Source organism: Ambystoma mexicanum, chromosome 7p (assembly GCF_040938575.1).
Source record: "Ambystoma mexicanum isolate Mex_15411 chromosome 7p, UKY_AmexF1_1, whole genome shotgun sequence".
Lineage (NCBI taxonomy): Eukaryota > Metazoa > Chordata > Amphibia > Caudata > Ambystomatidae > Ambystoma > Ambystoma mexicanum.
The window spans coordinates 717,527,900-717,548,624 of NC_090939.1; positions in this window are offsets into that span (position 1 = coordinate 717,527,900).

A 20,725-nucleotide genomic window follows, 5' to 3' on the forward strand; every position below is an offset into this window, starting at 1 on the left:
TAGCACATCTGAGCTCACCTCAATAACCGCCGCCAGGACACATGTTACTTTGGACATGACCACCAGGTGTGTTTTAGAGGGCCTAGTTCCCCACATCCTCTACATAAGATTCCCAGAGCTGGTGGCAATATTTCTGCCTACCCTAATGAGGTCATAAAGCATCTATTATTAATTGTAATCTATATACTTTTGAAGTCCTGACCGGTCAGGTCTTCTTGCCACTTCTCCATATAAATCCACAATATTTTCCACTTTGCCACTCCTGTGATCTTTGAAATTCCTGACATGAGGCTTTGGGGAAAGTGTTTGTTGCCGGAAACCTCGCAAATGGGTGTAGGTGCTGTTTTGCTGCTTCTCTGAATGGAGAGTGTAGTACCCAGTGTCTTATTTGCAGGTATTTGGACCTATCTGTTTCCATTAGGTCAAAGTCGATTTTGCATTCTTCGAAAGACCTTGGGCCTCATTCCGAGTGCGGTGGTAAGGGGTTAACAGCACCAGTAAGGATGCCTGTGCCGTTAAACCCCTACCACCGCATTCCGAGGTCCCTTAGCGGGTCCCGCTAAGGGTGGCTGGTTTTACCAGCCGCCCTTAGCTGGAGCCGCTAAGGGACCAAGGAGCTAATAACGGGTCTGCTATTTGCAGGCCCGTTATTAGCTTCTTCCCTATTCCCATTGAGCCCTATGGGGGCTCGAATGGGAATGGGGAATAGTTTTCGGAATTGGGACTTACCGGGTCCACAAAGGTCGGAATGTCCCGGTATGTCCCCATTCCGACACCACGGACCCGGACACGGGTTGGCAGCCATGGTGCTATAAGCACCATGGCTGCCTCCAAACTCGTAATGACCCTCCTTGTCTCAACATATCTGGTATCCAACGTGTTTTCCCTCTACTTTGGAAAGTAATTGGTTGCTAAGGCTTCAGAGTTTCCATGTATAGGAGTGTGCAGTGATAGAAAGGATGTAAGGTCCAATGATATAGTGAGTTATCCCAAAATTCCAGAACTGATTTTATCCTGGGGCTAATATGTAAGAAGATGGGACGTAATATTTGGACAACCATACAATCTTACAAAGACACCCCCCTCCACATCCATTGAACAGCAATCTTTTATTGATTCTACTTTATTTATTAGCAATCCAAAAGGATGTTGTGGACAATCTTGGCACTTCCACCCACCCAAATAAAATGTTTAACTTCTTTTTGTAATTGAGCCAGGTCAACTCTGGGGCTTGTGTGTGTGTGGAGGTGGCAGGGAGTGGAGGGGTGCTTGGAAGTTGTATAATGTTTCTTAGATGTTGCAATCCTTTTGGAGCGATTCATACATTCTTTGATAATTAGCCTTTGTACAGGTTTGATATATTTGGGATAAGGTTAATCCCCAGAAATGTTGCATGATGTTTTACCATCTGAAAGATGCTTTGGATTGAAGCAAGGTCCTCTCCATTTCTGTAAGGGATATTGGGAGTATTTTAGATTTCTCATAATTCGATTTAAAAGCCAAGACATGGTACATTTCCAATTCTCTCAGAATGTGTGCAAACACAATGGTTTGGTTCGAATTGGGGATGAGGATGTTGTCTGAAAACATTGAAAGTGTGTGTTTTAATAGCCTCCAATAGGATACCCTGGTTATCAGTATTAGCTCTTAGAATCCTTTGCAAGTAGAGTATCATTATGATGATTAGAAGGAGAGATAGCGCCAACCCAGTCTCGTTATCCTCTTGAAAGGTATCATCACTGAACAGTTCCTATTAATTCTCCCGTTCAACAAAGGGCCACCCTATATAACTGAAATCCAATTAAAAAGAAAATAGGACCATAAGGATTCTTGGAGGAAACCCCAATCGCCCTGTAAGCTTGTATAGTGTCTAAGAGCAATAGAATGGGCAGGGGAATCTATTTGTTTGATCAAGTAAGTGTAATATTCACCTAACATTATCAAAGGTCTGTCTGGCCAAAATAAATCCTGCCTCAACTGGATAGATTAAACCCGGAAACAAAGCACAATTTTAGTAACTATATATAGTCTGTGTTTAAATTAACGATGAATCTATACAAACCACAGTTGTTGGGGTCATTACCTTCTTATCAATCACATTAATACTGTCTTGGTTCATAGAGTGCAATACCTTACCTGACCCTAGGAAAGAGTTCATCATCTCTGCTACAGGGTCCACCAATGCATCAGTGAAGTGCTTGAAATAATTGGGGCGTGAAACCAATCCGGACACTGAAATTGATTTAATTTAAAAAATGTAATAGCCTTCAGTAATTCCTCATGATCTGTTTCTAGGAATTCTTTCTGTTCAGCCGAAATTCTTGGCAGTGCTGCTTATTTGCATAGTGTTTTAGCTCCTCTTTCACCATCAGTCCATGGAGCTTATTATAGAAGTAATTTATTCATAACTTTATTTGGCTACAAGCCATAAAAGTACAACACATCTTCACAAATCATTATGTCAAACATATATATTAAAAAAGTTTCCTTTGAGTGGCAAAACAAATATATATCTCATGACTAATTCCCCAAAACTAAAAATAAATATAAAATCCAGTTGCAAATATACAACCATCATCCAGGCCACACATTTAAAAAGCTGGCTATGAAAACCCATAGATCCTGGTTTGCATATACTTGAATAAGAGGTATAGATAAAGGGCCTCATTACGAGGTGGGCGCAAAGGGATACCGGGCACCGTTAAGGACATTGGTGCCGGTAATCCTTTTGCGCCCTATTCCGAGGTCCCTTAGCGGGTCCCTTCCTTAACACCTGGTTTTACCAGGCATTATGGATGGGGCCCGATAAGGGACTTCAGAGCTAATAACGGTACCGCAATTTGCGGTACAATTATTAGAGCCTTCCCATTGAGCCCTATGGGGTCTGAAATGGGAATGGGGAATGGCTTTTTCAGTGGGGACTTACCGGTCCCGCAAAGGTCGGAATAGACTGGTAAGTCCTCATTGAACGAAGGCGGACATGGTACCGGTATTGGAGGTAGTCATGGCGCTAAAAGCGCCATGACTACCTCCAACCTCGTAAAGAGGCCCAAAATGTTTCTCTTTGCTCTCTTTGCTCTTTCCTTCATTTTTCTTTGTATGAATTGGAATTCTGGTTTCCTTATTGTTTTCCCTATCAAAGTTTTTTCAGTGTGGCATTGTTAACTGTGTATGCACTAAATTCTAACATGGAGGGCAAATATGTGTTTCCAATATGAATCAAAGGCATTTATCCATGCATTTAAGCAATATGACTTTGAATAATAAGTTACTATAACTATATGTGTTTTGAATCTTAATGTTTAACAAATTTGATAGCTAAATTTGAACAGCATTATATAGTGTCTGCCACATTGGTAATTAAAAAGAGAATATAAGGTACTGGAAGTGATGTTATACAACTAAAAATGTCTGATTGTCTTCCACCTTTAATAAAGCTCCTTGTTGGAAGAAACATTTTGGGCGTGTATCACCACCAATGGCAAAGTGTTCTGTGGCTATTTTTAAGTGATTTAAAAAAAGATAATTTTTCTATTGCCTAGGGTTGCTCCCCATTGTTTGTTCTAACTGAACATTGAATGCTGTTTACTTAGGATTGCCACCGCAGCAGGTCCTGAGGCAAAAACATAGATTGCAAAATCTTTCCTTTTTAGCCTATGTTTAACTTTCTTTAAAAGATACATCTTTAATGAACGACACTTCTGCAATTACAGCTTTCAGAAAACTTAACACAAAATAATGTTTATTGGGAGAATTCAATCCTCTAACTTTCATGGTTATTACTTTAATCTTTGTCATGACTACTTTGAACTTAATTGGCTTTTTGTTTCCTTCTCTGCTTTTTCTGGATCATCACATTGAAAGCAAATTCCTCATTGTGCAGCTCAAACCACTTCAAACATATGTATGAGCAGGTAAGGCACCCATACAGGAGAAAAAAGATGTCTGTAACAGCCCGTCCTCATCCTGCCCCCCCCCACCAGTTACCCTTACTTGGAAGAAACTACCTACCTAGAAATCCATAATCAATAAGTATAACATATTTACTCTATCTGTGATCAAGTCAGCAACTATGAGGTAGAATACATCCGGTGAGGAGCTGCCTCCAAATTAGTAAACTATAAAAGGCAGTGCACTACGTACAGATCCAAAACACACAAGATAACTTGGCTATAATGCTGATAAATCCCAAAATAAGTCAATCTCTGACGTCAAGTTTCAGAACTCATTCTGTGATACAAATGTTTCAATTGGTTCTTTATGTAGGAATGTGTCCACTGCTGGGTGCCGATCTCTTCAAAGCGGACTGCAATTTTGCTTGGTCGACTTTGCAGGTTCACAAATTTGACTTTTTGTAAATGACGAATGGGATGTTGTTGAGGCTTATTTCCCTTTTGATGAGAATGGTCCTTTATAGTATAATGGGCCTCATTACGATTGTGGCAGCAAGACAACAACAGCCCAGGTAGCGCTACCAGCGCTGTTGTTACAATGCCGCCACATTACGAGTTCTGCTTGCGGGTGCCGCTCTGCATGCCTGGTCAGACCAGATGTCCACTCATATTTCACCAAATGCTTTTCATCCCCTCTATCTTCAAGCAGGAAACTTTGTTTGTCAAGGAGTTGCACAGTTCCTTCACAAAGGAGATATGTTCTTCCTCAGTAAAAGTGATTTATGGTATGGTCAGAGAATTTCTCAGTCGAACCAACCTCTATCTCCGGTTGTTGTTTAGGCTGTTGACAAAGTGATTAATGGTACAAGTCCATACCACATGTAGTGTTATCTTTACTGGTTTCCTCATCTATGGTGCCTTAGATTAGATGGTAGTTACTGAGATTTTCCCACAGCGCATACACTGTCCTTTAGGCAACTCACAGAATATGGAAGCGTGTATCGAGCATGAACAGTAGCCCAGCCTATTACTATTGTGAGTATAAAGCTTATCCCGGAGGGTTCTTCTCTAATGACATCCTGTGTAGGACGGTCTTCTAGCCACTGGCCCTCTGTTTAGTGTTCCTGTTGTACAGTGGTACAGGATTTAGTGCCTAACTCACCCTTAGGTAGTACAAAACCATCTCCAACCCGGCTTCAGCTTGTATGCTATTGTTTGCAAGAGGCACAACATACTTTACCATGACCTGAATGCTTTACACAATTTCCCCAGAGGTCTACCCTCAGCTCAGGAGCACCTCAGTTATTCAGCATCTGGTCTCAGACTCTCGTCCCTCACCAGCACTTACTGTCAGAGATGCGCCATTCTAGGTGGGACATATTGTGGGTATCGACCTCTGATCTGAGTTGCCAGGTGCAAACTGTGTATAACTTTTCAATGTGCTCTGAATGTAGTTTTAGCACCCTTTGGACCCATATTTCTAGCCTTGTCTCTGGGAAACTCACTCAGTTGTCAGTTCAGCAAATGGCTTCCAATGTCCATCCCGTTAACTTATGAAGCTCATCCACCATCTTGCCGTGCTCTTCTTTTACTAGTCCGGTTCGGTGTCCTTATGATTGCTGATGGTTGTTGTGATCAGCTGCAAAGAGTTGAGCTCCATAGGTGCTCAACTAAGTGTACCCTGTTTCCTCCTTCCTCACCTCCAGAAAGAATATGCTAAATTTCTCGTCATCTGGCCTCCCGCCCCTTATCCCTCACCAGCACCAACTGTCTGGGATGCACTGTTCAGGCCTGTGACATCCTCTGGGAATGCATCACTGTGACAGAATTCCATCTGTTAGGGCAATATATCCTGAGCTATTTTATTTTTCTTTAATAAAACAATACTGGCAATTCTGCCTCTGAAAGGGAGCTTTCCTAATCAAATTCCTTTTCAGAAATGCTACCTGCCAAAAAGAATATTTTACACACATGACCATGATAGGTATGGTTTCATCACGACCCCCAGCAACAGCTTTGAAGTGGCAACAGGGCAGGCCAAATGTAACATGTGTGCTGGATCCCAAAGTTCCAGCTGGTAGGGGCGGGGGTCGTTGACTTTGTAATCGAAGGTACTCTGCCAAAGTCATATCTTTGTGTTTTTATTTTTATTTTTTATTTTTACATTTAACAGACCAAGGTGAGGAGTCTCCTGACCCCTACCTCCCAAAAGCCCATTTTTTTTAAAAAAATGGCGCTTACAAGCACCATTGCGCACTCGGCCCACCCGCTTCCTGGTTGTCACTCTGCCCACCCCCAACCCGCCCACTGCATCCGGATTGGTCCACATTCCATATATCAAGGACATCTCACGGCAGCCCTCTGCCCGGCAGCCCCTGTGGCTACGGGCTCCAAGGCCAAGGGCGCTCCAACATTGGCGGCTCCAAGATGTGTCTGCAGATGTCTGCATGTGATGCCAAGGAAGCCAGCAGCTAACAGACACCAACAAAAACTGTGAGTGTGGCATGGGTGGGGAGCAGAGCAATTACTCGGCTCCAGAAAACCACTGCCACTCTATCTTACCTCCCAATAACATAGAGTGCCATAATCTTAGCATGTCCACACTTAGATAGAATTGTGAACATTAGCATGTCCACACTTAGATAGAATTGTGAAGATTAGCCTGCGTCGCATCTAGATGGAATTGTAAATCTTAGCATGTCCACACTTAGATAGAATTGTAAATATTAGCATGTCCACACTTAGATAGAATTGTAAATATTAGCATGCCCACACTTAGATAGAATTGCGAACATTAGCCTTCATCGCATGTAGATGGAACAGTGAACATTAGCATGTCCACACTTAGATAGAATTGTGAACCTTATCCTGCGTCGCATGTAGATGGAACAGTGAACATTAGCATGTCCACACTTAGATAGAATTGTGAACATTAGCCTGCGTCGCATGTAGATGGAACAGTGAACATTAGCATGTCCACACTTAGATAGAATTGTGAACATTAGCCTGCATCGAATCTAGATGGAATTGTAAATCTTAGCTTGTCCACACTTAGATAGAATTGAAAATATTAGCATGTCCACACTTAGATTTAATTGAAATATTAGCATGTCCACACTTAGATAGAATTGTGAACATTAGCATGTCCACACTTAGATAGAATTGAAATATTAGCATGTCCACACTTAGATAGAATTGTGAACATTAGCATGTCCACTATTAGATAGAATTGTGAACATTAGCCTGCGTCGCATCTAGATGGAACTGTAAATCTCAGCATGCCCACACTTAGATGGAATTGTAAATATGAGCATGTCCACACTTAGATAGAATTGTAAATATTAGCATGTCCACACTTAGATAGAATCCTGAACATTAGCTTGCGTCGCACATAGGTGGAATTGTGAACATTAGCCTGCGTTGCATGTAGATGGAATTGTGAATATTGGCATGTCCACACTTAGAGTGAAGTCTGTACATTAGCCTGTGCCGCAGCTAGATAGGACTTTTATTGAAGGAAAGCATGCCCACACCTAGATGAAACTTGAATGTTAACATATGCCACACGTAGAACTGTGAACACCAGCCGGCGCCGCATCTAGACAGGATTGTGAAGGCCAACAATTGCCACACTTAGACAAAACTGTGAATGTTAGCATGCTAAAGGTCAGGTAACCCACTAACCAATATAACCTCAAACTCTGCATACCTATCTCACCCAAAAACTCACACAACCATCTCTCGCACCACAAGCCGCACGCACTTCACAACACTGCAACAACACATAAGCCGGAGCAACAGCACACGTGGGCTGACACCGATCCAATACCTGCACCAAAGCTCAGCACCTGGTGTATACCGAGTTGAAGCTGCCAACAGAACACCACTCCTCTCACTATCCTACTCCCTCTTCACCTTACTAACCCATTCCACCTTATCGTTTGCAGATCCGCCAGAGCGCCTGGGGACCAATTTCGTTGGTGACGGTGCGCGGTACAAATACCTTTAACATTTAACATTTATAAAGCGCACCATAACCCTGGGGTATCAAGCCGCTGTGACAAAGAATACAGTTACGGTACAGTTACATTAAGTGCATTAGTTACAATATATACAGAGGAATAGAAGGTAAGTATAAGGTGCCCGCTTCATGTTGCAAGGCAGCAGCTACATGCAATTGCATAGTCAAAGTCAGCAGGCAAATACATGGTGCCAGCTACATGTTGCATGGCGGCAGCTACACACAGATGCAAAGTCAAAATCCATGGGTAAGTGCATGGTGCCAGCCACAAAATACAGGGAAGTGGGCTGCACAATAATACATGGTTCATATCTGCATGGATTAGCATGGTGCCAACCCCATATTACATGGTGGCAGGTACATACAGGTGCAATGGTTCAGATCAGCGGCAGTAAAGTAGTGCAAGTCTCGAGTTAAGGGTGGCAGCGACACACAGTTACGAGGACAGAACGATGGGGGACACACCACTCCACACAGGCAACCAACGGGGTGGGGGAATCAAACATGCACACAGGGGCTAATGGGGGGTGGGGGGAACAAGCATGCACATGGCAACCAAAGGGGGTTGGGCGGATCAATCATGCACACAGGGACCAACGAGTGGGTGGGGGATCAAACATGCACACAGGCGACAAACGGGGGTGGGGGGATCAGTCATGCACACAGGGGCTAATGGGGGGTGGGGGGATCAAACATGATCACGGGGGACCGACAGGGGTGGGGGATCAATCATGCACACAGGAGCTAACGGGGGTGGGGGATCAAACATGTACACGGGCGAACAATGGGGTTTGGGGGGGATCAATCATGCACACAGGGGCTAACGAGGGGGTGGGGATCAAACATGAACACAGGGGACCAACGGGGGAAGGGGGATCAAACATGCACACCGGGGACCAACAGGGGGAGGGGGATCTAGGTGAGAGTGTTCTAGGGGCCTAGTGGCACATTCATCTCTAAAGATAAGTGCCTTCTGGTTTGACAAGGTGGCTTCTGAGATTATGAAGTTATACAGATACAAGACCTTGATGTATTTTAATGATTAACTTAGTGAATAGTTACTCATCCAGGGCAGGGATATTTGTGGGTTCAGATCACCTCGAATGTGTTTCACCCATAATAAACCATTTGGGTGCTGCAGGAAGTTTTTTCTTTGACGTCCTTGAGAGGGTTTATTGCCTTCCTCTAGATAACAGTTTCCTTGGGGGGGGGGGGTTAGGTGTGGAATTGGGATTCAAAGGCAACCTACCAGACACAATGGGTATCCTCACCAGGTTGCCTATTTAAAGTGGGCAGAGAGAGGAGGAAGGCAGACTTTGAGTAGCCTGTGAGAGAGGTACATTCCACAGAAACGTTTCACCATCTTGATTATTGCTGGGCTCCTCACTGTGCACTCCCCACTTCCTGCAGACTGAGCATTGTAGGCATTAAATGTCAGGACAAAGAACATGTGTTACAGCATCCTTGATAGAGGCAATCAGCTGTGGAATTTAGCCTATATAAGAGGGTGGGAGCCCCCTCCTCTTAGTTGAATCATCTCTCAGAAGATGAAATATGATTCACTGTAAGCTTGGGAGTACAGACTTTTCTAAAGTCCTCTGCCAGAAAGCTGAAACCAGAGATTTCCGAGGAAGTGGAAAGCTATTTCCCAACCTCCCTGAAGCGGCTATTTGAGATGATATGCTGGCTATAAACCAAGGCCTCTCTTACCTTATCACTGGAACAGGGATACCTGTATTTGGAGGTGAAGGGCCCTGCAGATGCACTCAGCAACTTGCCTGCAGTGGTCGGAAGAGTAGAGATAATTCCTCACCTTATACCTTGAGGCTCTGGACAGGGGGTACCAGCAACCGAGAAGTCAAGGAACTGCCCTGGGGCCTCCCCATGTTAAACCGTGCATGAGGTACATTGACTGAGACATTGCCTGCCTGTCCCAAACTTGTTCGTGCCACCTGACATTGCTGCTTGTGAACGGTAGGGTGTTGGACCAAAGTGCCCACCAACTCAACAATTATTCACTGCCTCTGAAAGCACCTTAAAGCCTGGACTAATGCAATTGAACCACAAAAACGTGGGTCCTATTGACTTGAAAGACCCCACTCTCAACCTTTTTCCAAAGACATATTCTTCATTCAGACATTCCTGCTCAACTGATTCTACAAGACCCAGACTGCACCTAGTTTAATTTTATTACTAAAATAGTATATTTTATTTGTTCAGTTCAATTAAAGGTTTCTATGTTTCTATATTGAGCATCTTTTTTTGGGCCATTGTACTATTGTGGTTTGGGTCACTACTGTGCCAGCTCACTCCCCTTCTGAGAGTAAAGCATGCCCTTGGGCTGCACTACCATAAGTGGTAAATGGGCTATACTACTGTGTTGTGCCTTATTCATCTTGATAACTGGATCACTGCTGAGTTAGTGGCGCATGAGGAGGATTAAGCACTTTAGTCACTAGACATCCTTGTACTCCTGTGGCACAGTAGTCCTTTCGTCACAGTGCTCTGATCAGAGTTTCCGGGATTGGGTATAATCATTCAATGTGTTCCAAATGCAGTTTGAGAACCCCCTGGGCCTGCTTTCCTTTCCACGTCTCTGGGATTCCCCCTTTTTTGTCTGTTTCGTTCTATGGCTTCCATTGTTCATCCCCTCTTTTTTTACTGATGGAGTCGTCCTCATCTTGTTGTGCTCCACTTCCTTCAGTCTGGCACGGTTCCCTTGTACGTTCTTCCAGTTGTGCAGTAGATCATCTACAGATGGGCTCTGGGGGGAGTCCTCAGCTGACTTTTGTTACCCGTCATGCTGGTTATGTCCTTGCATATCCGCTATGCTGGAGCTTTGGGTTGCCAGGTGGGCAGAGAGCTCTCAGAAAACTGACATTTTCTACTGCTGCTGGCCATTATGAAGCTGATGGAGTAATTGTAGCCCACGTTGCTATAATACCTTAGCTGCAGTCAAGGATGAAGGGCTCCAGTAGAAATTCCTTTCTATCACCATACTGTTAATGTCTCTGCTTCCCACACCCCAACATGAAATGCCAAGAAGCTTCTGGCTGACAATACCTAGGTGAAAGAAGAGAGCACCTTCCAATACCGGATCCGGCTCAAAGATGAGCAGTGCCTTTGATGTGGACACATGAGAGGAAAGGACTGCTTGTTGGCTAGTGTCTTTTACTGAGGCTGCCGATCAACATTTGTATCCATTTGAAATTCAAGTGCAAGCTTTTGTAGTACATTTATACTCACATAAAATGTATTCAGCATACAGCACTACTCTATAATGGAGCCCATATTTATTAATCGATTTGACCATGTCTGCCCTGTAGAGCTGGATTTGACAGTAGGAATCAGATGCATCGTATTCATAACCACTTTCCTTCAGATATCCGCCACCCTTCTATACTCTTTGCTGATAATTTCAAGGTTGATGGTGCGCCATCTAGCAGCGTGTTTTTCTTAGGAGTATTTGCAGGTCTTTATCTAGGAAAACGTTTTGCGTCTTCATGATCTCATGTGGCTCATGTGAAGTTCCTGGAGTTCCAATGGTGGGCTGGAATGAGATTTTGATGCTTTGAGGGTTGAGACGAAGTCATCCATCTTGATGACTTTTCATGGTCTGGTAGCTGAAGGTGGAGGGTGTGAGTAGGACGAATGGAATCGCAAGGTGGGCACCCCCTTCACATTGCAAAATATTCCTTCCAGTCTGTGCCTGGCTGTGTGGGGGGTGCATCAATAAGTGCTTGGGGTGCAAGGGATCAAGGTTTGCTGAAAGGATTTTGGTTGTATATTTAATGTTTGTTCCAGCCACAAGTAAAAAATCACCAAAGATGGTTTTAAGATTAGGCAAAAAGTAAGCATAGACATGTGAGACACTTTACAGCACAACTAAGAGGTTCACAACCAGGAATGGTGCCATGATGTCAATAAAGTCCCCGTGTAAGAGGGAGATTCTACTCCTCTACTGTAGTGTGGTTGATAAAATGTACCTTTTTGTCTGACTGGATGGCCCTATGAAGACTTCTGACAGATCGTCTCTTTGTCAAGCATCTAATGAAGAGTAAGTATTGCACATAAGGAGATAGTCACAAATAACCATGCTGGGTTTAAAAATGGAGCAAGCATTGAGCAGACAGTTGGTTCTGTGGTTTTTTCTGTCCTGTCGGTGAGTCTAGGGGTGGTGTTCTGAATTGTTTATTAGCATGGATATTTGGGCCTTGTGTGGTGCCTCGTTTGAATAGGATTCATCCTCCAATAGGCTACAAAGGTTCCCCTTAGGATTTTGATTGTTTTCCTAGCTGTATTATAAGTTGACAAGAGTGCAGTGTTTAGGTGTGGACATTATGATATGCAGTACGTCATAGTGCATACAAAGGCCTGCTACTTGGGGGCACTTTGCCCCATGGATGTGGGTCTGCTAGGATTAGGATGTTATATTGCACTCTGGTGATGAGATTGTGGGGAGTCGAGTGCCTAGAACAGGAATCCTGTCTTTTTTTTCTGATGTGTTGCATCTACGGGTGAAGGCATGGCAAATGTCTTTCTACTCAAAGTTGTGTCTCATATCTCATGCAGTATCTTGAGAAGTACATGATGGGTTGTTTTGCAGGGGCGTCTCAGCTGTGTGAGCTGGTGAGTCGTATATGTTAGTTGATTGGTGCCTCATATCAGATCAGAAATTCTCTTAGTTTGTTATGAGATGGCAGATTTAATGAGCTTCCCTACTGATCAGGTGCTGATGCCTTTATGGTTCTTCATCATGGTGGTGTAGGCTGTTTGAGAGGCTGAGTCTAAGGGTGTGCAAAGCTATCCTGAAAAATAAAACGTAGGTAGAAGAGAAGGAATTACTTGAAAGCATGCTAGGTGGGATTACTAGACAAGTTGTTACTCAAGCCTGATATTTGAGGCAGAAATCAACAGCACCATGGATGAAGCATCAGATTATAGAGCGATCAGGAATTCATGAGTGAAGAGATCAGGGATCAGAAAAAAAGCGTAATCGTCGAGGGGCAGCACATGGGTTGTATCACTCAATGTTTTTTTCGTTCATGTCTGATACCAGTCAGTATAAAGGATGTATCAATCAATTCTTTGGTCTGCAAAAATCAAGAACTAACATATGGGATGGAGAAATGAAAACATGGGATGCAGCAGTCAATCAATGAGATGCAACAGCCACTCTAAGGGATGCAGCATTCAATATAAGATATGCAATGTTAGGTAGACAGAAAGCAACAGTCAAGTCTCTGAGGTGAAATTATCATTGAATTCACAGGCAAGGTTAAGTACAAGAGCTACAGCAGCTATGGTGCTGTGTATGGGATACATGGAATAAAAGAGGTCATTATTAAATAAGATGCACTAGTTGGATATTTAATTTTCAATAGTTATGGGAAATGAAGCCCCATCTTAAGTATTACATGTAAATTCTTTAAAATTCTGAGGAATTATAGAAGGTGTGCGGCCAAATGGCTCGACCTCCAGAGAGAGACTGTAAATCCTGTGACTAAAAAGGCTAGCAGTAGCAGAACAATTGATAAATCCTCCTACATATTCTTTCCACCTTCTATGCCATATCTTGTTCCTGTGTTTTACCTACCATACCTGAATTATGCATTCGTATTGCTCTTTTTAATTGGCCAAAATGGCAATCTCAGGAACACATCTTGCCACTTATCAGATGCAAAGCCAGTAGAGCCACGCAAAACACTGCCTTTCATTTCATCACTAGGTGCCTGCTTTTCATTCACTATTCAACAGGAGTTAAAGCGCCCGCACCTGAATGCCCTGTTTGCAACACAAACCTGCACGATTTTTGGCGCTTTCATTATAAATACATAGACATATTCATGAACATAGGCATTCTGGCACGAGTCATATTCAGAGTGCTGGGGGACCTGCTTGCTTTATAAATCTCTCAATCAACTAGGAAGCAGGGTTTGATGTTAGTGAACCACTCAATCAACTGTTTGAACCCCTCAATCAACAGGGAACCGGGATATGATCCTTACATTTCACTGCAGTTGTTTCCCTGTGGACCTTACTAAGCTCATTTTGTTTTCATGTTGTACCTTTTTGGGGTCAGGAACCTTTACCAGTCCTTCCCACAGAAAACAGTATTCCAATGTGCCCTTTTTTAACTACACAGAGGCGTTTTATGGTGCATTCAACTCTTTCTTGCAACCCAAGAAGATAATAATAATAATAATTCAGCATTTATATAGCACTACGAACGCTCATGTGCTTGAGGATGAAAGGCTGAGTTTGGCCCTGCTGGGATTGGAACCTGCATCAGCAGGCTCTGCACAGATGTCTAAGCGAGCACTCTACTCGCTGTGCTATCAGACCGGCTATAAGAAGTAAAACCGTGGCTCCATTCCACTGACTGTGTCACCTGTGCGTTTCAAGCTCATGCTTCATGGGTTTTATACACAGCAGGGGACTATTTACACACACTTTGCACAGTATTTAACATCTAAACGTCTGAGTCATGCATGTGTCCGTAGTTAAATATGAATTCACTGTTTTAAAAAAGAAAACCTACACAAACTTATTTTATGGTGCACTTAACTACTGTAGGTGTCCGAAGGCTTGTCCAGAGATTAGTGCATTGGGACTCCAGCAGGGGTGTCGAAACTGTGGCCCGTGGAGGAAAGGGGAAAAGAGGTCACAGAGGGGATCTGGTTACAGATAAGACAAACAGCAGGAGTTCAGAAAAAGATGAAAGGGAAAGGGGTTGTGTTTGTGGTACTTTGGATGCATGTGGTTCCAGCAAAGGCATGGTAGATTCGACTTTATTAGACTGTGTTAGAGGAGAAAGTGGAAACATTTCATTGCTAATAGCCACAGGATCTATAGGAGCTATTACAGGCCCGAATGCCACTAAATACTAACCTCCTACAGATATAGTGAACATGGCTGCTTATAGCCAATGGCATGAGAGCTGCAATGCAAATGGTTATTTGGTGGCGTCTTACTTCAGTTGTATAATATTATCCAGAAGAAGTCAATCCCTTGATTGTCCTACAGTAGTTTTGGGGACAAATTATAGCCTCACCCCTAGGAGGCTGACCTTCTCAATGAACCACCCGACCCTACAGCTGGACAGGTGACACCAGCAGTTACTTATCTTCTTAAGCACCCTTCCTACTGCAGCTGTTTGCCCTGAGCAACAGTTTTCAGGCCTTCATGGGTAACATAGGGTATGTTGCACTGTGTTGTATCCCAAGTTTAACTACATTGCCTTTCCTGCGAAGCGTAAATCAATACCCTCAAAGAGATCCACTTGCATAGCATGGTGGCACTTCAAACAGAAACCCGCAAGGAATGTGTATAGTGGCCTTCTGTGGATGTTACAGGATGTCTGCAGCGTCAGAAACCAACATAAAGATGCCACACAGATTCAAGTCTGAACACAATATTTACCAAGACCTAATCTGTTGATAGCACCAATCTCTACAAGGAGACAAATACATTGTTAAAAAGCAAGAGGACCACAACTTGAGCATAGTTCACAATCATCAACAGACTAGTGTTTCAGGTGCCTGAAATTGAAAGGAAGAGACTTCAAAAGGCAAAGGAGAATGTTCCCCCAATGCCCAAGAAAATGTCAGCGCCTTTGACGTAGATCAACGTGCTCTTCATTGCCCAGGGTACATTAGTGTGCTGTATGGTGTGTCTCTATCTTGTTGTTTGCCCTAGAGTAAACTAAGACATTGCCCATTGACACTTTAAGATTTCAAAATGGAGGACAGTAGTGTGTGTGTTGTCTTCCACCCATTTGTGGAGTGTCATTGGTTTTCTATATTCTTTGGAAAGATTTTATACTGCATGGGAGTTCACTACTGTGTGTTGTGGTGTTTTTACTATCTGCACGGGCCTATGAGATTAACATGATTCATGTTTCATTTCTTTATCGCGAAGAAGTTGGCTGCCCTCACTGGAAAAGTAATTGAAACTGCATGGCAGAATGGAGTGAGAGAAAGGTCAGGAGCCAAATGGTCTTGGGGATGGAGTGGAGGTGCAAGGAGTCCACAATACGAATGTCCATGTCATCATTGTGTGAGGAAAGAAGAACAGATTAGAACCTACCTACAATCTTGGTAATGAACCTGAGGTTCACCAAGTACAAGAATGTTAATCATATGTATAAAATGGACCTTTGGGTATCAACGAAAAGCCTTCTACCTGCAGTGCTTCCATCTCTCTGGAGAGCTTCAATGTAGAGAAGGTTCGCCAAACTGAGCAGGCAGAAGCTGCATCTGTAATTACAAAGGAACAATGTTTTGAGGAAAACTGTACAAAAAGGTGAATGAGGAGTGCGAAAAAGTCCCTGTTGAAAGAGGGGTCACAGGAACAACTGGAGGAGAGGCCCACAGAACCAAGGAGAAGGTTAGACCCAAAGATTGTGAAAGGGTTACTTCCCATAAATCACATCCAAAGAGATCAGTCTTTTTACACTCAAGACCAGTGAACTGCCTCTAGGAACAAAGATGGGAACTTACAAGGATGAGGCTGTGATTGAGGATTCCTCAACCGTCCTGTGTTCACATGATATGACCAGATTTCCTCATGCAGAGTTAGTGCAGGATTTGTCTAGTCAATGGACCATGAGACACATGATTTCATTTCCTTTAACTTTACAGCTTTGGTTCCAACTCGGAGCAATCCCTGGTATCTGTGTGATTCCCCAGAGTAAACTTTACACAGCAAAGAAAAGATTTTACTTTATCATTTCGGGAGATATAAGGTGCAATTGCTTCTGTGAAATCCTGAACAGCCAGGTCGTTTGATCTCTTTGTCCCTAAATTTGCCAAACCTTCCAATAGAAATCCACCTTGGGGAACGAGGTGGCCATTTGCACTACAAAACCATGGTTCCTGACACGTTTTACCTCACAGTTTAGGATACCCTACAAAGTCAGGGGCAAGCGATTCCAGTAACAGTGAAAAGTCAAAACGAAAGTGATCCCAACCATGAAAATATTACTATACTCATTTATTTTCTGATAACAGCTTTACGCCCTCCCAAAAAACTCAGTGCAAAGATTTAAAGTTTGTACTCAGTCTTAAATGTGGTGGAAGGAGAGGACTGCCATCCACAGACAAGATAAACACCTTTAAACCCCTCTCAAAGTTATCCAATCACTCAGGATGATCCTGAAAATCTTTTGAGATGATGCACAGGTCTGATAGTTTTAATGGCTTCAAGAGCTAGAATGCCCTTAGTTCTCTAGATCTTGAGACCCTTTATCTCAGCTGGGAAAGTAGCACAATATGTTTCAAGGAACAAGAACATCCTAATCCTCCCCTACCAGAGAAAATAAATGAGTCTAGATGGGTCCTCAACTGATTAGGTTCCGTGGAGAATGTGGTAGGGAATTGGTAGTTAGAAGTTATGGAGGTGATCTCAGGAGGGAGTACAGTATGGAAGGAGAAGAAGGAAAAGTCAATGGATGGGTCTCTTCAAAATAATTGGCAACTAGGGGGAGCTACAATGAACTTGGAGGGTATGTGTTGAAGTCCTAGTGTTAAAGATGGGGGTTAGAGGAGCAATTGAGGAGAGCCCATAACCCATAGAAATAAAAAATAACAGACATGCAGAATGAGGTACTCCCTGAAAGTCCCATTCACGGGTCAACCTGGCTATATGGAAGGAACAATGGACTCAGGATGAAACTTTCAAGCGGCAACCAAACAGCAGGGACCCCAGAGTTCAGAATATAGAGAATACAAAGAAGGAGAAGATCAGACTGTCGAATTTCACAACTTATAAGGCTTGAGTGGAAGCTAGGTCATGAATAGGCTGGAAGTCAAGAATATAGGTATGGTGGCTCCGCCATAGGTTTTTTCCACGGTTCCTGACTGAGTCAATTGGTGTCCCATGCGTGAACTGCCAGATTCCACAGTGGAAGCCTCAAACGTGATGTTGACCGGCAGCCAAGCTGCTGAAGGAACCCTGTTGTCAGGTACAGGACAGGAAGAACCAGAAATTAAAGAAACCAGGTATGGCTTGAAAGAAGAATACTTGCAAGATGTCTGGGGGTGGGAAGATAAATGTTGGACCACAGAAGAGAGAAGAGGAGGTGTTGTGAGGCTGTTGTATGGTTTTGACCTTTACCTGGCTGGTGTGCTGAATCTGCTACTATCTGGAATGCTATTCAAGAACTACTGGTAAAACAATCCGGAGCATTGCCTCTGGGGCACTTGTGACCTTTGAGCCACTCATAAGATGCTTCTGGATGTTGAAGTGCGTTTTGATCTTTACCTGGCTGGTGTGCAGAATCATCTGCTATCCGGAAAGCTGTCCAAGAACTACGGGTACCATAATCCTGAGCGGTGACATTTGAGCCGCTCATAAGGCGCTTCAGACGCTGTAGTGTCATGCCAGTAGTGCACCACGATGCATGTGAAACGCGTGTTGCACACTAAGCGGGTCGCCATCAGGTGTAAAGATGATGAAGGTGTCTGGTGAATCCATCGTTGAGGAAGCTGTGGTGTGCTGCTTGAAATTGAAAACGGCAGACAACTTAGTGAGTGACATTTTTATTTTTGAGGAATCCATTGTTAGTGTTGAACCTTCTTGTACACAGTTGTCTGGTGTGTAAATGTTAAGACACCCACAGAGATGTCCTCCTAAAATAATAAAAACTCCTACGACTGGAAATAAGGGTACAAGTACAAGTTCTGCCACGGTTCCTCCACCAAAAATTACTGAGTACCTTTAAGCAAAATCAAGTGACGTTGAGAGTCATAAACTGGTAGACGATCTCGCTAACTCATTGGCCTGTCTCGGTCCCAAGCTTACGAGCACATTATTTGCTTTGCTTACACCGAATAAAGGTGACTCAGATTTGATTTGGGAGGACATTTTCATTAATCTGGTTAGCACCGTATGTGGGAGCAGTAACACTGTGACTGATTGGGTTGCAAGCACAAACAACATTAAAGCAAAGGTGGACAATGAAGATTACCCCTGCATTCTGTGCAGGTAGTCTTGATTCTATTAAAGACAAGGAGGCGAGCAATATGCTTCAACTTCTTTAATACCACTCTTCAGCAAATTCAACAAAATAAGAGAAAAAACACTGGAAATATTTCCAACTAATCATTTTATTATTTATTTCTTTTTAAACTACATTTCCCTCTGTCACTATAGTCCTTGACAGTGCCTGATTAGCCCATATGTCACTTCCTGTCCCCTAACTCCTCCTCCTATTCGGATGCTCTGAACTGATCCGTCGCTGTAACTTTAAACAAACAAAAGTCCCAACAAACTTCTGGCTTCCAACTGCTGTAGTTCTGCTGCATATCTGCTGTGTCTTATTGCTCACTCTGCCTTGCATCGACCTGTCTTCCTTGTCGCTCAGGTAGCCTTCTGGTCATCTCCCCTGTGACATAGAAGGCAACCGTGTTAGGGTGGAGTCAATGTACTGTTTCTCACGTCATAATTCTCTTTCTCATTTTATGATTCGTACAGTACATGTGCTGGGTGGGAAATTAATGCTTGCCTCCTTGTCTTTAATAGAATCAAGACTCTCTGCTAGTATGCAGGGATAAAACTTCATTCTATGTCAAGACAGGAGGCTAGAATTATGCTTGTTCAAAGCTTCCCATTACTGTTGTCGCTATCCCTTGAATCTGCTTATAGTAAAAGGTTTTAAACGCGTTATCGGTAGCCCAGTCTGCTGCTTGCAGAATATCTTGCAGTGTGACCCCTGCTACGAATGCTTTCGAAGCCATTGCCCCTCTTATTGAATGCGCTCAAAATCTATTCAAGTCAATACCTGCTAATTGCATGACCTCTCGTACCCATCTGGCAATGGTGACTGTTGATACCACTTGATAAGGCTTTGTATGCGCTAATAGGAGAGCTGGGTGATGCCTGCTGGCTTTGTCTCCGCTGTCCTACCCTCTTACTCTGTGATGCATGCTGCTATGCACCATTTTGAGTGTTCAGGTAAGTAGGGGTAAAGTATAGATGTGGAGTTTGTCTTTGTTCTCTTGGCTAGTGTAAAAGTCACCCCTTCTGGTCCGAAAGTTATTCTGTTCACCTCTAGTGCTCTGACATCTGCAACCCGTCTGCCTCACACAAGACATAATCGCATGGCTAATTTGCCTGCTAGTTGTTTCAAGGATAGGTACTTGTTCACTGGCCAACTCGCCAGAATAGGCAACACTATCGTTACGTACCACAGTTGTAAGTATATTGGTTCAGGGGAGCTCTGAAACTGGCTTCTGAGGCACACAACCGCTGGATTCTCTACTTTCGGAACCTCTTCAATGGGTAGGTGCCCTGCTGATATTGATGATCTATAGACCCCAATGGTCCTGAAGGCCTAACCGTTTTGTTAAAGGGACGCTAGGACATTCAGGACAGCTATTATAGGGGCAGAAACAGGATGAAAATGTTTTCCTCTGCACCAGGCCGACCATATAGTCCAAGCTGGGTCATAGCTCCTCCGTGTAGATGGGGCCAATTACTCCGCAATGAGCTTTGCCACCTGTTTCAAAATGCCTGGCATTGCCCAATGTCTCCTGATATCCTGCACGCTATAAATGGGAGAGTCCCTTTGTTAGGCACAATCACCTGCAGTACCCTTTGGGAACATTACAGGCAATTAGGACTACAAGTGTAAGCACAATTTCACCTTTGGTACAAGCCTGTACTACACAGTAAAGTGGTAGCGATGGCTGAGCAGCCAGACTTATCTCAAGAGTGAGCAGTAGAACAAATTACACAAAGGACCAACCAATACAGTGATTCAAGTAAACACTTACTCAACGTTTCTTGGTAAAAGAATATACATTTATTT